Below are 16,725 nucleotides of genomic sequence, written 5' to 3' on the forward strand. Positions count from 1 at the left end.
GTGGCAGAGCCTTCAGAGCTCATATTGGTCTGATCAGTTACAGTCAGACCCACTGTACCTTGACCCTGATAGAGTGATGTCATTCTTGTCCTCTTCTAGCATGAAGGACAACAACCAACCAAAAGGGTAATATCTAAGGAAAGACAAGCTTTGATCTATGTCCATGGAAGGTCCACATTAATGAGCCCCTCGAAGAATTCAAAAATATCATATTATTGTTTATAATGTATTGGTGATGTTGCCCAAGGAAAGAGCCTTCTGCAGGCCAAGGCCACATTTCATTCATTCTTTAATGCCATCTTGGCTGTAGTGGATCCCCATATTTCTCTTATAAATAGACAGGGAGGGAGTTCCAGATAGCCATCTCCTTAATTACTACCAAGGGCTACAGATTAGAGTTTCCGATTAATTTGTAATCTTTTCCAGATTCTTATTTTCCTTCTGGTTAAGCCTTCCTGTCTTCCCTATCTGATGTTCTACATTCTTGACAAAGGTCACTGAGAGGGGGTGGGACATTTTGCATAGCTCCCCAGAAATCTCCAGCACCTGTAGCTTGTTTCCGAGTAATAGAGGACTGCCATTTTAAAGACTAGAGGCAATGTCCACTGGCTCTACTTTCTTTGTTTTCAGTATATCTTCTCCTTTTCCTCTTTTTGTGGAAAGAGCCTTGTAGGAGGAATTAGACCTTCGCCCTTGATTGATTGATTGATTCCAATACTGATTTTTCCATTTACCAGCTGTGTGAACTTAGGCAAGTGACTTTCCCTCTTACAACCTCAGTGTCTTCATCTGTAAAAGGTCAATTTCCAGCTCTACAAAAATACTGAGATTCTACCAAATCATGGCTCACCATTCCCAATTAGCCCTTTGGTATTTTCTCAAATACCAATGCCAAACCTGTGGATTTAAATCCACCAGGATCTAATTAAAACCCTGTTTATAGCAAATGATAAGTCTTCCTGCTGGGAGTTCATGGTGAGTCGGAAACTCCTAATTCAGCTCATTTTATTGGCTCCCTTTACCTGTTTCAGTTTGATTTCTGTTCAGGGCCAGACTCACACTAGGAGTCGAGGGTGTTATTTGAGGGAGCCTGCACAGGGTTTCTTGTCCAAAAATATCAACCCGATCCACTACTTATTACTGAGGTCTCTGCAACTTCATTCCTTTGAGTTTTGAAGGATTTTGGTCTTTTTATAATTATCTGTGGAGGACAAATGTCCCTGGGAAGGGTCAGACCTTCATGCTCATGAAGGCTCATGCCTTCAGTCAGACTGGGTAATTGCTGAGTTAACTAACACCTTAGCAGCAATTTGCAGGAATGAGCCTCTGATTTGGAGCAAGGGGTTGGGGCAGTGCTGAGGAGGGGAGAAAGGCAGGAGAAAAGGTGAGTGCTGATAGGAGAAACAACCTTCATAGGTTTCATGATTTGATTCACTTTACCCAGACAGTCAACTAGCATTTATTAATTGCTTACTGTGTGCCAATGATTGTGCTATACAGGGGGAATACAAAGAAAGGGAAAAACATGGACCTCGCTCTCAAGAAGCTTACATTGCAACAAAGGAAACAATATATAAACTATATACATAAAGATATATAAATATGAATGTGCACATTGTGTGTATGTGTGTGTGTTAAGGGTAGGGCTCATTAATATTTGCTAAAACCAGTCACCCTCCCACACTTGAAATAAGTAATAAGATGATGGGGCATCTAGGTGGCGCCTGCCTCGGAAGTCAGGAGGACCTGAGTTCAGTTCTGTCCTCAGACACTTAACACCCCCACAAAAAACTAGCCATGTAACCTTGGGTAAGTTACTTAACCCCAATTGCCCTCCAAAAGCCAAAAAAAAAAATAGTAATAAGATGCTTAATCAATCAGGCTTAATCACTGGTCTAGGTCCAAAGGATTAAGTTCTCCAGCTGGCCCAGAAACTTCTGGTAATCAGCCCTAAATCCTTAATCCCTTTCCAAGGGAAACCTCACCCCTGTTCAGGGTTTCTTTGCTCTTGTTTTCTGTTACCTTTAACTGAGTTTATTTGGCTTGTTATTGGATGAGTTTGGAATTAGAGTAGGTGTGCCCTTGCAGTGATGATGTTCATTTGGCATTCCAAAGGTGCCTTTTGGAATAAAGACCCAGAGAAAACTTCTGTGATCTTCAAAGGGGATGGTACAGAAGTGCCTAGAGAAATCTAGGTGTGCTCTACACAGCAGAACCTCGGTTTACGAATTTAATTCGTTCAGCGATTCTGTTCGTCATGTAATTTGTTCATATTGCAAAGCAAATTTTCCCATAGGAAATAATGTAAAGTTGGATGATCGGTATCACATCCAAAAAAATATTCATGTAAAAATAATTATTTATAATTTTAAGTTTTTTTCCTCTAATGCACCTGAAATACAATAACAATGATTAGTACACAATATAAACCAAAAATAAAACAAATTGACCTGCACTTTACCTTTGAGAAGAGTCATGGCTGGCCTGAGGGAGACAAAAAGGAGGAGGAGGAAGGGTTATTGCTTGGAAGGACAATCTCCTTCCATGAAAACATCAGGGATTTCACCGTTGGAAGTGTTCTCTCTAAAAGTAAGACTAACACCACTGCCTTTGCTTATTCTTTATTTTTAGAATCACTTTTATGTTTCGACTCACTGATTTTTTTTTTCTTTACGTTGGCTTCTGACTAGGGATCTATCTAATGACACTTATTTTTGACCTTTTTTTCAGAATGTCACAGAAATGTGACCTGGTATTATCATTTAAAATATTTGTGGCTCTCCTTGCTACAGCCTTATTTGGGTGATGTTTTTCAACAAAATTTCGAACTTTTCCCACCTCTGATAATCTCCCCTGATGTGAGAGATTCCTCTGACCTCTCAGCCTCCTCCTCAGGTGAGGTCTCCCCTCCAACTTCTGCTGATTGTTCTCATGCAGATCCATCAGTTTGTCCATCGCCAGCTCCTGGCTATGTTCCTCCATTGTTACAAATACTGTTTGTTGTAAGTCACAGTTACTACCGCACACTTTTATGCAAAGTACACAAACACACACGACCACACTTGTAATGGTACTGTTAAGAGTGAACGATGCTGCCTTCATGAAGGGTCAACCCGAATGAGGCCAATTAGGCAGTATACTGACCAAAGCTCCCTTTGTTTGCCATGTGAAAGCAAAAAAAAATCATTGGCCTCGTTGAGTGTCATCCCTTAACAAGCCATGCAAGTCCAAACATGATGTTCGTACTGCAAATTTTTGTTCCTCCTGCAAGACAAATTTTGCAAGAAATTTTTCCTCGTCCAGGGAAGTGCATAAACCACGTTACTTGTAAACCCATGGTTCTATTGTATAGAAAAGGACATCCAGATCCTAGCTGAATAGCCTTAAAAGCTACGGCAATCATGAAAGAGTTTTGAGTTTTCACCTCAAACAGTTTGGTTTCTCAACAAAGGGTCAAAGAGTGATTTCCATGCAATCCCAGGTCCCTAATCCCTGTGGGGAGAGTCTCAGGCAGTCTGAGGTCACTGTCGGATTTAAGCTCTCCCTCTGAGAAAGAAGACCTCTTTTTCTTGTCTGTTCTTTAATTAACTGTTTTGAGGTTGGGGGAGGCCATTTTTGGAAACAACAAGACAGGCATTAATCTGTTAGTACTTTGTAAAAATTATATTTGTTCAATTGTATCACCACATATTTGGAAGCAAGAAGAATGTGAATTATTACCAGGTTTGATTTCAAACTGCACCACGTAGACTTTTCACGAGGACCAGTCAGTGAAGAAGGCATTTAAAAATGAAATGTAGAACTTCCTCAAGGGACTAAAAAGTTTTCTGTGATATAGGACTATGGCCTTTGCCAGACACATTCTGGTAGATTTAATGTGGACAGAAAAAATCAAAATCGAAGGAAAGCTGAAAGGGTGATATAATGACTATTTACTCAATCAAGTCACCTTACTCCTCTTGAGATAAATGATAAGACACTTAAATAATCAATTTCAACCATAAGCCTTAAACTAAGTGTGGAAAGTCTTTGAAAGTCATTTGATGAAGTAAACCATGCCAGATAAGAAGCTTGCTTCAGTTGGCTGGGGGATTTCATCCTGGTGCCCGAGTCCTGTTTGAAAGCATCAGGTTGACTGGAATCAAAGGATTCGAGAGGTCAGAGCAAATGTGGTATTCCCAACACACCCCTGACGGATCTGTGGCAGAGAAGAAAGCTGGGATTCAGGAGGGAGGAGCTTCCTGGACTCCACTGGCATCTCGCAGCAGACTCAGACTAAGGAAGTCCTGAGACAAGGTCAGCTTAGTTTTCCCCAACTGCTTTTCCCGGGTGCCTGTCACTGACACTATAATGTAATCATCTTCTTTGTTACCCAGATATTTCTAGCAAACTGAATTTTGACTTAGCCACAAAGATGGCAGAGGGGAGAGACAGAGAGAGACAGAGACAAAGACAGAGAGACAGAGAGAGATAGAGAAAGAGAGACAGAGACAAAGACAGAGAGACAGAGATAGAGAAAGAGAGACAGAGACAGAGAGAGATAGAGAGACAGAGAGAGATAGAGAAAGAGAGACAGAGACAAAGACAGAGAGAGAAAGAGAAACAGAGATAGACAGAGACAAAGACAGAGAGAGATAGAGAGAGACAGAGACAAAGACAGAGACACAGAGAGAAATGTAAAGTTATGCAGTAAGCCCAACTTCTGCCCAAAGTATTGGGAACTTTTCAAAGTAGGAGCTCAAAACCACTGTGATTAAACTCCTAAGTTTCATCTAAAATAAACTTCCTAATGTCAGAGACAAGGGAACCACGTGAATCTTAGAGACCATTATATTGACCTCTTTGTTTAAACCAAGCTAATTATTTTAACAAGATATTACACATAAATGAAAATCAGGAAGCCACCAAATCCATGTGTGGTACAATGAATGAAAGGTGTAGAGTGAGATTTGAGAGAAGAATCTTCCTTTTTGTTCATTAAAGTGTATATAGAGTATGAGAAAAGGAGAGTTATAAGAGGAAGAATTGGTTAGCATTCCACCTAACATTTGCCCTGGGAAGCTGATGCTTTATTTTGGGGAAACCAGTGCAAATCATTTAGATAGGAATGTATACTCTTCTGGTTGGTGAATGCTTCTCATTATTTCAGGGAAAAATCCAATTATGCTTCACTTTACTCCAATGTTACCAGTTAACTTGCTCCTAAGTGGATACCCTCATCCCCTAGTTTTAGAACTCTGAACACAATCAAATCAACTTTGCTTTTGTTCCTGGATGGGATGTGCTGGTAAATGTTTAGCAACCAGCAAGGTGTAGTACCAACACATTATTACATTTAATCTGCATTATTAACATCTCCATCACTTTCTTAAGTCAACAATCAATAAAAATAAATCCAGCCTTCATTTCTAGCATTTGATGATTTTTACAATGTTCTCTTTGAAATGCTTATGCTGAAATTTAATCATTGGCTCTCCCAAGCCAGTAAGAGCTGGCTCCAGCATACCCCTGGACCATGTGCCAATCTCTTCCCTAGGGCTTTCTCACTCATCATCCTCATAACTCTTCAGACCAAAGCACCCCTTCCTTGGCCACCATTCCCCTTTGTATATTTTCTCCCCCATTAGATTATGTCTCTTGGAGGCAGAAACTCTTTGTGCTTGTTTGTGTGTCCCCAGTGTTTAGTCTATTGCTTAGCATCTAGAGAGCACTTACATTTCATTCATTCAAACACCTCTAGAGTAGAAGACACATCAATTCATAAGCATTTATTAAATGTCTACTAAGTACAAAGCAGAGAAAGGCAGCATAGGGCTGAAGATAAAGGAAAACATACTAGTATCATGACCATGGACAAGTCTCCTTTCTTCCAGGAAACTTTCTATGACTTTTAGCGACAGATTAAGTGTCGATCTGTCTAGATTGAACTTTCTCCAAGGGAGTTTCCCACACTGAGCTGAAAACATAGATCTGGAGCCCTCCTCCCCCCTTCCAAAATGTGCAAGATGCTAGGTCCTGCAGATACAAAAAACCAAACAATCTTGTCCTCCATAAGCTTACATTCTTACTGCCCTAGCTAGGTTAAAACATTTCATTAAATTGCCTTTAAGACCCTTGACTCTAATTTTGGGCTCATCTTCTCATTCTTTGTAATTTATTCTTTTGAGATTTACCTACCCAGAAGACATGACTTGTAGAGTACTGGCTTTTTAGCCAAGTATATTTCTTAGAAATCTGTTTTCTGCTTTACGAACCAGTCTTTTTTTTGAGTTTGTTTAGCAGAAGTCAGTTCCCCAAAACCTGATTGCCTCTGGTAAAGTTGAATTTCTGACCCTTGCCCCAAAATGACCCCACTAAGGTGTTTCCATCATAAAAGGTCCCATTAGAGCAGTCAACCTACATGGTAAGTTTTATCTTTGACACTCTTTCACCCTCTCTTTTTGTGTCCTTCTCTCTTCTTTTAGCCATTGCTCATCAGTGCCCAAACACATCTGTGGAAGTCAAGAAGACCAGAAGAGAGTGATAATGCCAAAGAAAAAACTCTTCTGTGACATAATTTTGCCAATTAGGGACTTCAGGTCAGCCATTCCTGGAAGGAAGAAGCTTGGACATGTACAGAGAGAGCTTTATTCCCAGAACACTATGGGGTCACATCAGTGTTTTTAAGCTAGAAGAGATAAAATACATCATCTGCTTCAACTTCTCTATTTATCAAATGAGGAAAATGAGGCGCAAAGAGGTTCTTAGAGGCACAGCTGGGACTAGTACTGAGTTCTCTTAACTCCTAATCCAAAGCTTTCCTGCTACACTGCACTGCCATTCACACAGAAGCTACTGCGCCATACTGCAGAGGTTGAAGATAGAGGAGAGTGGGCTAGAGACCCAGCATGACCCCGACGTTGTTGGGTTGGTGTTGAGGGTTCTCGCTATTTGATTCCTCAGTCACAGAATCATGGGTATAGAGTCAGAAAAGGCTTAAACAGTATGTGTGTAATCCCTTCACTTTAGAGATAAGAAAACTGAGGCCCAGGGTGAAGAGGTGAGGTGACCAAGAGTCACTGAATTATAGATGTAATGGCAGCCTCAAGGACCATCAGCTTCTAACCCTCTCTTGTTACAGAGGAGAAATCTGAGTTCCATGGAGGTCCTTGCCCAGGAACGCCCAGGTAGGGAGGTCGTCTTTGACTATAGGCAGTCTGACTCTTTCCATGATAAGCCTCATTAGTACCTATAGTAACAGGCTGAATTAGTTGGTTAACTGGGGGGGAGGAGGTTTAGTATTGCTACTTTTCCTTATACAATATTCTAGCAAGGCAGAGCCTTATTTTCTCTCACCTTGAGGACACAAATCACCCTTTCTGGTATGTTCTATAGGCAAGGCCCAATATGGTGGCAGGACAGTAATAATAATCTGAATTTATAGGCTATTTTTCTGGGGTTTTCCTCAAGAAGAGATGAGGACCTTTCTTGGGCAACCTCATTGAACTTCATAACACCCATGTGAGGCAGGAAAATAACGTTTATTGTCTCTCTTCTGCACCTGGGGAAACTGAGATACAAAAACATTTAAATAACTTCATACTGGCCAAGGCAAGGATCCTCCTCCAAGCCCTGAGTTTTGTCTACCATCCTGACCTGGAATCTTAGAAGGAAAGGAAAAGTTCGAATACTGTCATCTCTAACCAAAACGGTCCTCCTTAGAATTCTCATTTTCTTGTTTCCGAAGGCCATGACAAGATTATTTTCCAAATGGAATCTCTGCTCTGCCTCAGGATCCCTCCGTTTCTACAATCTTGTAGAAAATATTTCCACTATTACCATTCTCATCAAGAAAAAATAAACAGCAGCACCCCCACAGATGTTTCCTTATTTGCCTAGGAAAAAATAAGGTAAACAAAGTTATTGTGACTCACAATATTTGTGTAAAAGGCACCACACTAGCTCCTTCCCAAGTCTTCCCAACAATAATATTTTTTAAATTTTAATTTTTCATCTTGGATGGCCAAGTGCTGCTTTGATTCCACTTGTGAGTTTTTTCCCATTCCCCATTAAAGCATATTGTAAAGTCAGCAAGGGTCTCTGCATCTGATGGGGGGGCTTTCAGGATTGCCTTCAACTCCTCCAACCCTGCCCCAGACCCCGGAATCCAGATGTCCATTATTCACCAAGCACAACTCTGGCATCCATAGATAGCATCATAGAGTGAGAGTTGGAAGGTTTCTGATCCAATCCTCTCATTTTACAAAGGAGGAAACTGAGGCCCAGGGATGAGAAATTGCTCCCCCAGGGTCAAAAGGCAAATGGAAGAGCTAGGATTTGAATCCACGTGTTATTATTTCTGATTCAGCATTCTTCCCCCGGTACTCCACTGCCTGGTATTTTTTGCTAGCATAGCAAACAAATAATGGAACATGTCTTATTGCGATTTTAGCATCCATTTTCCCAGGGTCTTTGGGAGTGTCAAAACAAGAGATTTCTTCTGAGCTGTTATCTTGTGCTTATTTTGACCCTTCACATTTGGAAATAATGCTAATCAAAATGTGTTTGCACTTCTGGCTCTCTTTTTAAGGAAATTAGACTTCAATATCCATGCTTAATTGAAGCTTTGGGTGGGGGGGGACAAGAAAGGGGAAAAGAACACAGTAAAAGGTTCACAGCAGAGAACAAAAGAAAACTTACAAGGAAGCAAAGAAAAGATGGACAGCTCTCAACACAATGCATAGCATTTATTACATGGGCTTTCTCAAAATGGAAATTTATTGCTATATCTCTTTAAATCCTCTCATGTTCTGCTGTGCACATGACATATTTTTCTTACATTATATTTAAATTTTAATATTTAAGTTTATAATCCACTTCTTTTTTCTTTTCTTATTGTATATTTAAGTTTTAGTATTCAAGTCTAAGATTAAAAAAAAAGAAAATCGGACTTTATTGGGAAAGATGTTTTTTCTCCCCGTTGTCTCTCTAGAATAAATAATATTTTGGTGGTGACATTTCTCCATCACTAGAAGTATTGAAACACAGGCTAGCAGACCATATTGTAGGGGATATTAGAATAGTATCCCCATAGGACCTCCTTGATCACACATGCTGGGAAGCAGGTAAGTCCTTAGAAGCTAGGGGCTTGGGATGGGTTCAGATATGTGTGACAGATGGGGATTCTGAAGGAATACGTCATTGTAAAAGATAATTTTTATCAAGGAGCAGATGGATCTCAATGGCCCCTCAAGTTCCTTCCAGCTATAAGATACTCAAAGTCTAGAAAATTAAAATGGAAAATGAGGGGGGGAAATAGGAGACTATATCATTTTAAAAAGAGAAGTTTTTTTGGTTGAGAGTAGACAGAGAAGACTCCGTTGGAGTTAGGAAGGTCCTTCCTCTGATCCATACTTGGCTACATGACCCAAAAGCAGGTCACCCAACTTAGTGCCCAGAAACAAATCTGTAAGATGATAAAGTTTGAAACAGGTGCCAGTCTACATCAGTAAAGGCAGTCTACCCACTGAGAGCTCTCAACACTAATAAAATCACAGGTCTTGTCCAGCAACAAAACAAAACAAAAACCTTAGGTCACATGCACAAAAAGGCACCTGCTAATTGACATACGTACAAAAATAAGATTGAAAAAAAAACTAGAAGAAAGTGCCCTTGCCAATTTCAATCCTACATTCACAAGGCACCACTAATTTTGATCTAATGTTCATTCCATAAGACTAATCAGCTAAGTTCATTCATTCATCTTGGAAAAAGAAAGAGATGGGTTGTGGGGAGAGGGGCTAAAAAAATGTTTTCTCCCTGTTCTTGCTTGTGGGGAACTCCTCTGAGTTTATTTATGCTGTTCTGTAAAATAGCACATTGAGATTTTGCTCCCCATGAAGCAAGTTTGAGAAATGATGACCTGCCCTACTCCCCAGGGATAAAGTCGGATCATTATCATCTAGCATGAATTTTTTTTTACCATTTCTGAATTTTAGAGGGTTGTGTTACTGAGACAACAATCTTAGAGAGCCTTAGTGCCAAACAGAAATGAAGCACCTTGCTCTTCTTAGGAAGGTTCTCTTCTTACCTGAATATGGAATTCAAGGAGACTTATCTTGGAAAGTCATTTGGAATGCAATGTGCTGAATATCCACCAATTCCTCCAAGCCAGGGATCCTTAATCTTTTTTTTGGGGGGGGGCACATATTATAGAGCCTTTGGCAATCTAGTGAAGCCTGTAGATCCTTCTCAGAACAATATTTTTAAATACATAAAATATAATATGTAGGATTACAAAAGAAAAATTGTATTTAAATATAGTTGACAAAATGTTTTTTGAAACAAGTTCACAGACCTCTGGTTAAGATTCCTTGCAATCTAGAGGGGAGGGTGAGAGAATAGGTAAATAGGGAGATAGAAGGGTATTTAAATTTATGGGAATGGAAGGATAGGGGAGGGATCCTTGGAAGGGAGTAGGCAAGTCACAGGAGGGCAAGGAATGGTTAAAAATAAAGCAGAGGAGGCAGGAGGGAAAGGAAACAAGAGATATGTATAGACATAAAAACAAAGATCAGGAGTATAATAGATTTGGGAATGTATATGTCTATACATGTATATATGTATATGTGTGTGTGTATATATATATATATATAGCTATGGAGAAACATATCTAAACTTTATTGTAGCCTTCTGGGGGAGTGGGAGAGGGTATGTATATATTTATAGCTATAGAGAAACATATCTAAACTTTATTTTGGCCTGGGGGGAGGGGTTTGGAGGGAGGGAAAAAAAGAAAAAAGTACACAGCAGAGAAAAAAAACTCACTAGGAAGTAAAAAGATGGACAATTCTCAACACAATGAGTATTATTTATCATATAGGCTTTCTTGAAATGAAAATTTATTGTTACATATTTTGAATCCTCTCTTATGTTCTGCTATGCACATGACATGCTTTTATTTGTTTCTAACTTTGTATTTAAGTTCCAATATTTAAGTTTATGGTATGCTGTTTCTTTTTTCTATTCTCTGTGTTCTGGTGTTTGAGTCTAAAATAAAATTTTTGGGGAAAAAAAAGAATCCTTGCAATCAGATTACAACACAGCTCTTAAATCTGTGCAAATACAAAATAATTCTTGATTCAATATGGTCATTGGCCCAGTGACTCATAGGCTTCTAAGTAACCTTCACCCTTCCGGACAGAAGTGAGACCTCCATTAGGTATGTAAAAAGTATAGGTTTGTAAAATATTCAATACTTTGTACTTACTATTTCTGCAGTGCTTGAAAGGTTGAAATACCCAGTTTGACTCCCAAAGAAGGAGTTCATTCATGAGTTGGTACATATATGTGTGAGGCTTCTGAATAGTCCATAAGCCTTTGCCTTCTTTTTTTCCCTTTTTAAATATATTTCCTCCACTCTCCCTTAAGACCATCTTTGCATTTAAGTAACAAAGTATATGTTGATTTGTTCTGGAAGGATCCTGTCAAACTCTTCCTAGAGTTTTTCTACTTATTCATCCTTTGCAGCAGAGTGTACATTGGTAGCTATACCACTAGTCAAAAGGTAGACTTGGAAAAGAGATGAGAACATGTGTTTCCTTCCTTGCAACAGAGAAGTGAAGGACAATGGGTGTGAAATGTTGCATACATTGTAAGATTAGATCATTATATTGGTTGGTTGGGCCTAATCATTTTTCTTTGTTGTAAGGGAAAGCTCAATTGGTGGAGGATTTATTCATAAATGACTATGATGCAAACATAAAAAGCATATGCAAATTTTTTAAAACAAAAACAATGAATTTTCATTCACTACCATACTATGCTAAGGCATCAGAGTAGGACTTCATAGTGGAACATAAAATTTACATGAAAAATATAAACAAAACAATAGTTTCATTGAAAAGTAGAATTACTTTGTTTCAGGGTAGAATTTGGGAAGGAACAATAGAAACAAAAAAATAAACTCATAAAATTACTTGACTGGGAAAGAAATTTGGAAGGAATATAGGTAAGGAGAAGGAAATGGAGGACAGATCAAGGGGAAAAAAATTCAAGAGTTAGTAGAATTCACAAAAACTATGACAAAGATAAGACTGTAAATTCTACATTTCAGGAAATTATTTTAAATTTTTTCATAAATATTTCAAATGTGGGACCAATTAGAAATCAACAAAATGCAAAGACTGCCAACAGAGGTAAATTCAAAACTTGATTCACGCAGAAACAATCATTATCAACCTTCAGGTCTATAATAGTGGTATGATCTTATAACCAGCCAAAAAGACCATGACATCTCAGAAACAAAAAAAAGTTTGAATTTTATATTTTTCTACATACACAAGAAATAACAGAACTTGGAACACATCATAATAAAAGTTGAGCTATACAACTTAACAGTTTTCCCAAAAAGGTAAGTATTATTTTTGAAGAAAAATTATGGTAATTTTCAAATCAGGATGAATTAATATCTATAATAAAACCTATATACCTAGTAGTTTAACAACTAAATTTGTAAAGAAAAAATTAATGGAGTTGTAAAATGAATGAGATACAAAATCAACAATAGTAGATTTCAAAACTCCAAGAATGCTATAATAAATCAAATGATAAATAAGAATGAAGTTATACATATCAATAATAGCATGCTGAAGAAACCAAATTTAATAATAGATCACTCAAAAATGAGAAATCAATAAAATTATGAATAAAAGAATAACTCAACTAATAAATGAAGCAGAGATATTTCTAAAAGAATATAAAATTGATAGGCCATTAGCAAATAAAGAGAAAAATCATATTACTCAAATCAGAAATGAAATTAATGCAAACAAAATAAAAGAAATTGCCAGAGAATTTTATACACAGATATATGTTAGCAAAGCTGATTCTATAAAAGAAAAACATAGTTACAAAACATGAAGACAAAAAATGATAAGGCAGAAAACACCTAACCTAAATAATCTGGTTTTCAAAGAAAATATTTGAGTTCATTAATGAGCTCCTGTGTTAAATAAATAAACAAACAAGTAAATAGATGAATGAATAAATAAAAGCACTGCAATCAAATGTAGTCCTTGAATTCAAGGAATTCAAGAAATAAAATGGATGACAACTAAAGCATAATAATTTATAAAATACAATAACACAATAAACAACAATAAATAAAAATAATAAAATATAAAAATAATAATTTTTAAAATAATGACTATAACATCTAAACTATTTTCAAAAAGAAGAAAGGAAGGCAGCTTCCATAACTTTTTCTATGAGGCAATATGATTTTGATTGACAAACCTGGCAAAGATAATGAAGGAAAAGAAAATTACAGGTTAATACCATTAGTGAATATTAATGCCGAAAAATTAAATAAGATGTTAGGAAATAGAATACAATAATATATTAAAAACAGTCATTTTCAAGTAGACTTTCTTAAGATTATAATGGCTCAATAAGAAAAATCATAGACACCAAATGATTATAGAAAAGGTATACATAAATATATACATATATATGTAAAATCTATAGAAATTAATTATAAAACATTTTGAAGTACTATACCAGTTAATGTCTTTTAAAAAAAAAAAAACCTAAAATATAAAGTAATGGAAGGCTTTTTTTTCCCTTAGCATGATAAAAAATGTTAAAGTGAAGAATGTTTAAGTGAAGAACTAGCATTATATATAGTGGAGAAACATTAGAGGCTTTCATATTAAGAAAAGAAGGCTGTTCATTCTCACCATGCCTATGTGACATCATTTTAGAAATGCTAGCTATGACAATAAAGTAAGAAGAAGAAATTAAATGAATGAGAATAGTTAAGGAAGAGGTTTGAATCTAAAGTTGATTTAGTGTTATATTCAGGTAACCAGAGACTTAATAAATAATAATCATGATAATGTAGTTAAAATTATTAATTTAATTTATGTTAACATGCAATGAGCTTATTGTTTTTAAATGACTTAGTAAATACATATTTTAAGTGTATGATTTTTAATTTATCACATGGTAAACAATAACAGAGATAAGCTCTATAAATAAAACTCTTTGGGGGAGTCCTCAATAATTTTTATGAATGTAAAGTGTTGGGGCACCTAGGTGGTGCAGTGAATAGAGCACCAGCCCTGGAGTCAGAAAGATGCAAGAATATAAAGGGTTCCTGAGGCCAAAAGGTTTAGAACTGCTAATAAAAAAAAGTAAGTGGACAAAAAATATCAAAGTGAACTATGAAAAGAAAAAAAAAACAGGAAGGAAGATTTCCATTACCCAATCTTAAATTATATTATAGAAGTGTAACAATCAAAACTACCTAGTACTGGATGAAAAAAAATAGAAAATTAGGTCAATGGAAAAGAAACCTCTTATTGCCTCAGTTTTCTTATCTGTAAAATGGAGACAATAATGGTAACTACCTCCCAGGGTTGTTATGAGCATGAAATGAGATATTCATAAAGTTCTTAGTATAGTAGGTGCTATATAAAAGTTAACAATTTAATTTTATTATTATTCATTTGAAATAAATTAGTTTATAAAAATAACATTTTCTGGAAATCCCCAAATGCGTATTTTATTTTTAAAAATGTATTCAGAAACCTAATAAAAGCTTATTCCTTTTGTTCTACTTTTCACCCAAACACAAAATTACCATCATTGGGAGTAAATGTCTGTCTCCTTCCACTTTATATCTCAATGGAGACATGAGAACATATGGCCCAACAATGTTCTCTATCTTACCAGTCCAACACCCTCATTTTACATGTAGTACTCCCTCTGGACCATTGGCCCAACTTATGCTCACAATGGCATGTATGGTCCCCAGAGACATGACCTCCACTCCCCTCAGGGTTCTAGGTGTGATTATGAGGCTGTAGTTTTTAGTATTCTTACTTATGGGACCCCACCAATGTGTTTCCTGGAAACAGTTAGCCAATATAACAATTAGTTTTTCTCATCCCAGTCCCAGATTTTTTGGGCTTCAAAACCATGCCTTTTCTACTTTTTGCTCTTCCTGGAACTTCCCTCGTCATCTGGAGCCTCTGTGCTCTAAAATATCCCTGTAGCCAACTTACCCTGGAATATCCCTGCATGAAGCCTGCCCTGCTTCTCCCATTGCTGAGTTCCTCTCAGGTCCTGTTCCTAACTGTCTGGACTTCAAAACTGTGATCCTATGACAAGCATTTTCCCCTCTTCCCCTACCCCATCCTCTACCTGCTTTTCTGTTCCCTCTTATGTATTCCCCCATTAAAATTTAAGATTGCTGAAGTCAGGGACCTTTTCTGGCTTGTATTTGCATCCCTAGTGGTAACAAAGTAACTAGCATATAGTAAGTGCTTAAAGAATGCATATTGCCTTGTTGTCTTTTTTTAAGGGGTATTGACTAAGAAGGAATATTAAGAACAGCTGGGTAAAAAAAAACTCTTCCCAAACTGGGGCACAATCTCCCCTTGTACACATAAGAACCCTGGGGAGAGGAGACTCAAATAGAAGAAAATGGGAGTGAGGCATATTTATAGAAAAATATATACAGATCCCTCACAGCTCTTGGTTACCAGAGTGAAATATTTGTGACATTCACCTTAGGGGATATTGTCCTTTTTGGCCCCATAGGCAAAACCAGGAACAATAAGTAAAGATTGCAAAGAATCCAGTTTAGCCTTGATGTCAGGAAAAAGTAAGTGGGAAATTTCCTAACCCTTAGAGATGTGGAATGCACTTCCTGGAGAGGTAGTAGATTTTCCCTTCCTTGGATGCCTTCTAGTCAAGGGCAAACTTGTCAGGTACTTTTAAAGTGGTAATCCTTTGTTCATGGGTTGGTCTAGAGATAAGTGGTAAGGTCCCTCCCAGTTCTCAAATTCTGTGATTCTGTGTTCACAGCAGCAGCAGCAGGCAACCCACATACCAAGGACATTGACAAGTGCAAACCCCAGGTGGGAACACTCGGGAAAGGACCTGCTGGAAGGCACTCTAAAAAGTATGATCCACCAGCTTTCAAATGGACTTCTGTTTCTGCATTTGGACTTCATTTGCCTTATAATTGTTTAAGGTAACCCCATTAGAATATGCACTCCTTGGAGGTAGGAACACCCCAGCACCATGCCTGGCACAGAGTAGGCGCTAAATGATTGAATTAGATCAGTTGTTTAGCAAGAGTACAGCACCTATTGGATATTGTCCTTTCAGCTATGACTGACTCATCCATCCTTTCTTCTCTTAGTCCATGAGTTTCATGAACCCTACCCAGCATCATGGTCTCATGACATCAATCCCTGTCTAGAGAACAAGGTCCTATCATGGAGGTCTGTTGGTTGGAAGATCTGAATTCAAATCCCTTCTCTCATGCTCACTTCTGCAAGTCACTTAATCTCCATAGGCCTCTGTTTCCTCAACTGTCAAATAAAGTCTATGACCTATGCTCAGTGCTCCTTGGGTGACATTCCTATGTCAGGGGAGGCCCTGGCAGATCAGCAATCTATCATACAGCTTTGCTCACAGCCTCTTGCTGAGATGGAACAATGAAACACTTCACATTTATGAGAAAACAATGAATACAAAAGTGAAACCAACCTACCATGATAGGGCAGATTCAGCTAAATCTGAGAAAAAGCACGAAGGCTAGATCCTGGTAAAAGTCTTGCAAATAATCTCAATGCAAATATGCATGAAGCAGGCATACACAACCCCCTCTTCCTACTGTAAAGCCCTTCCCCATGACTGCCACCAATTTATTCCTGAGCACTGCAAACCAGA

This window comes from Petaurus breviceps, unplaced genomic scaffold (genome assembly GCF_028583685.1).
Source record: "Petaurus breviceps papuanus isolate PSGF00001 unplaced genomic scaffold, PetGlider_PUasm1.0 688, whole genome shotgun sequence".
Taxonomy (NCBI): Eukaryota; Metazoa; Chordata; class Mammalia; order Diprotodontia; family Petauridae; genus Petaurus; species Petaurus breviceps.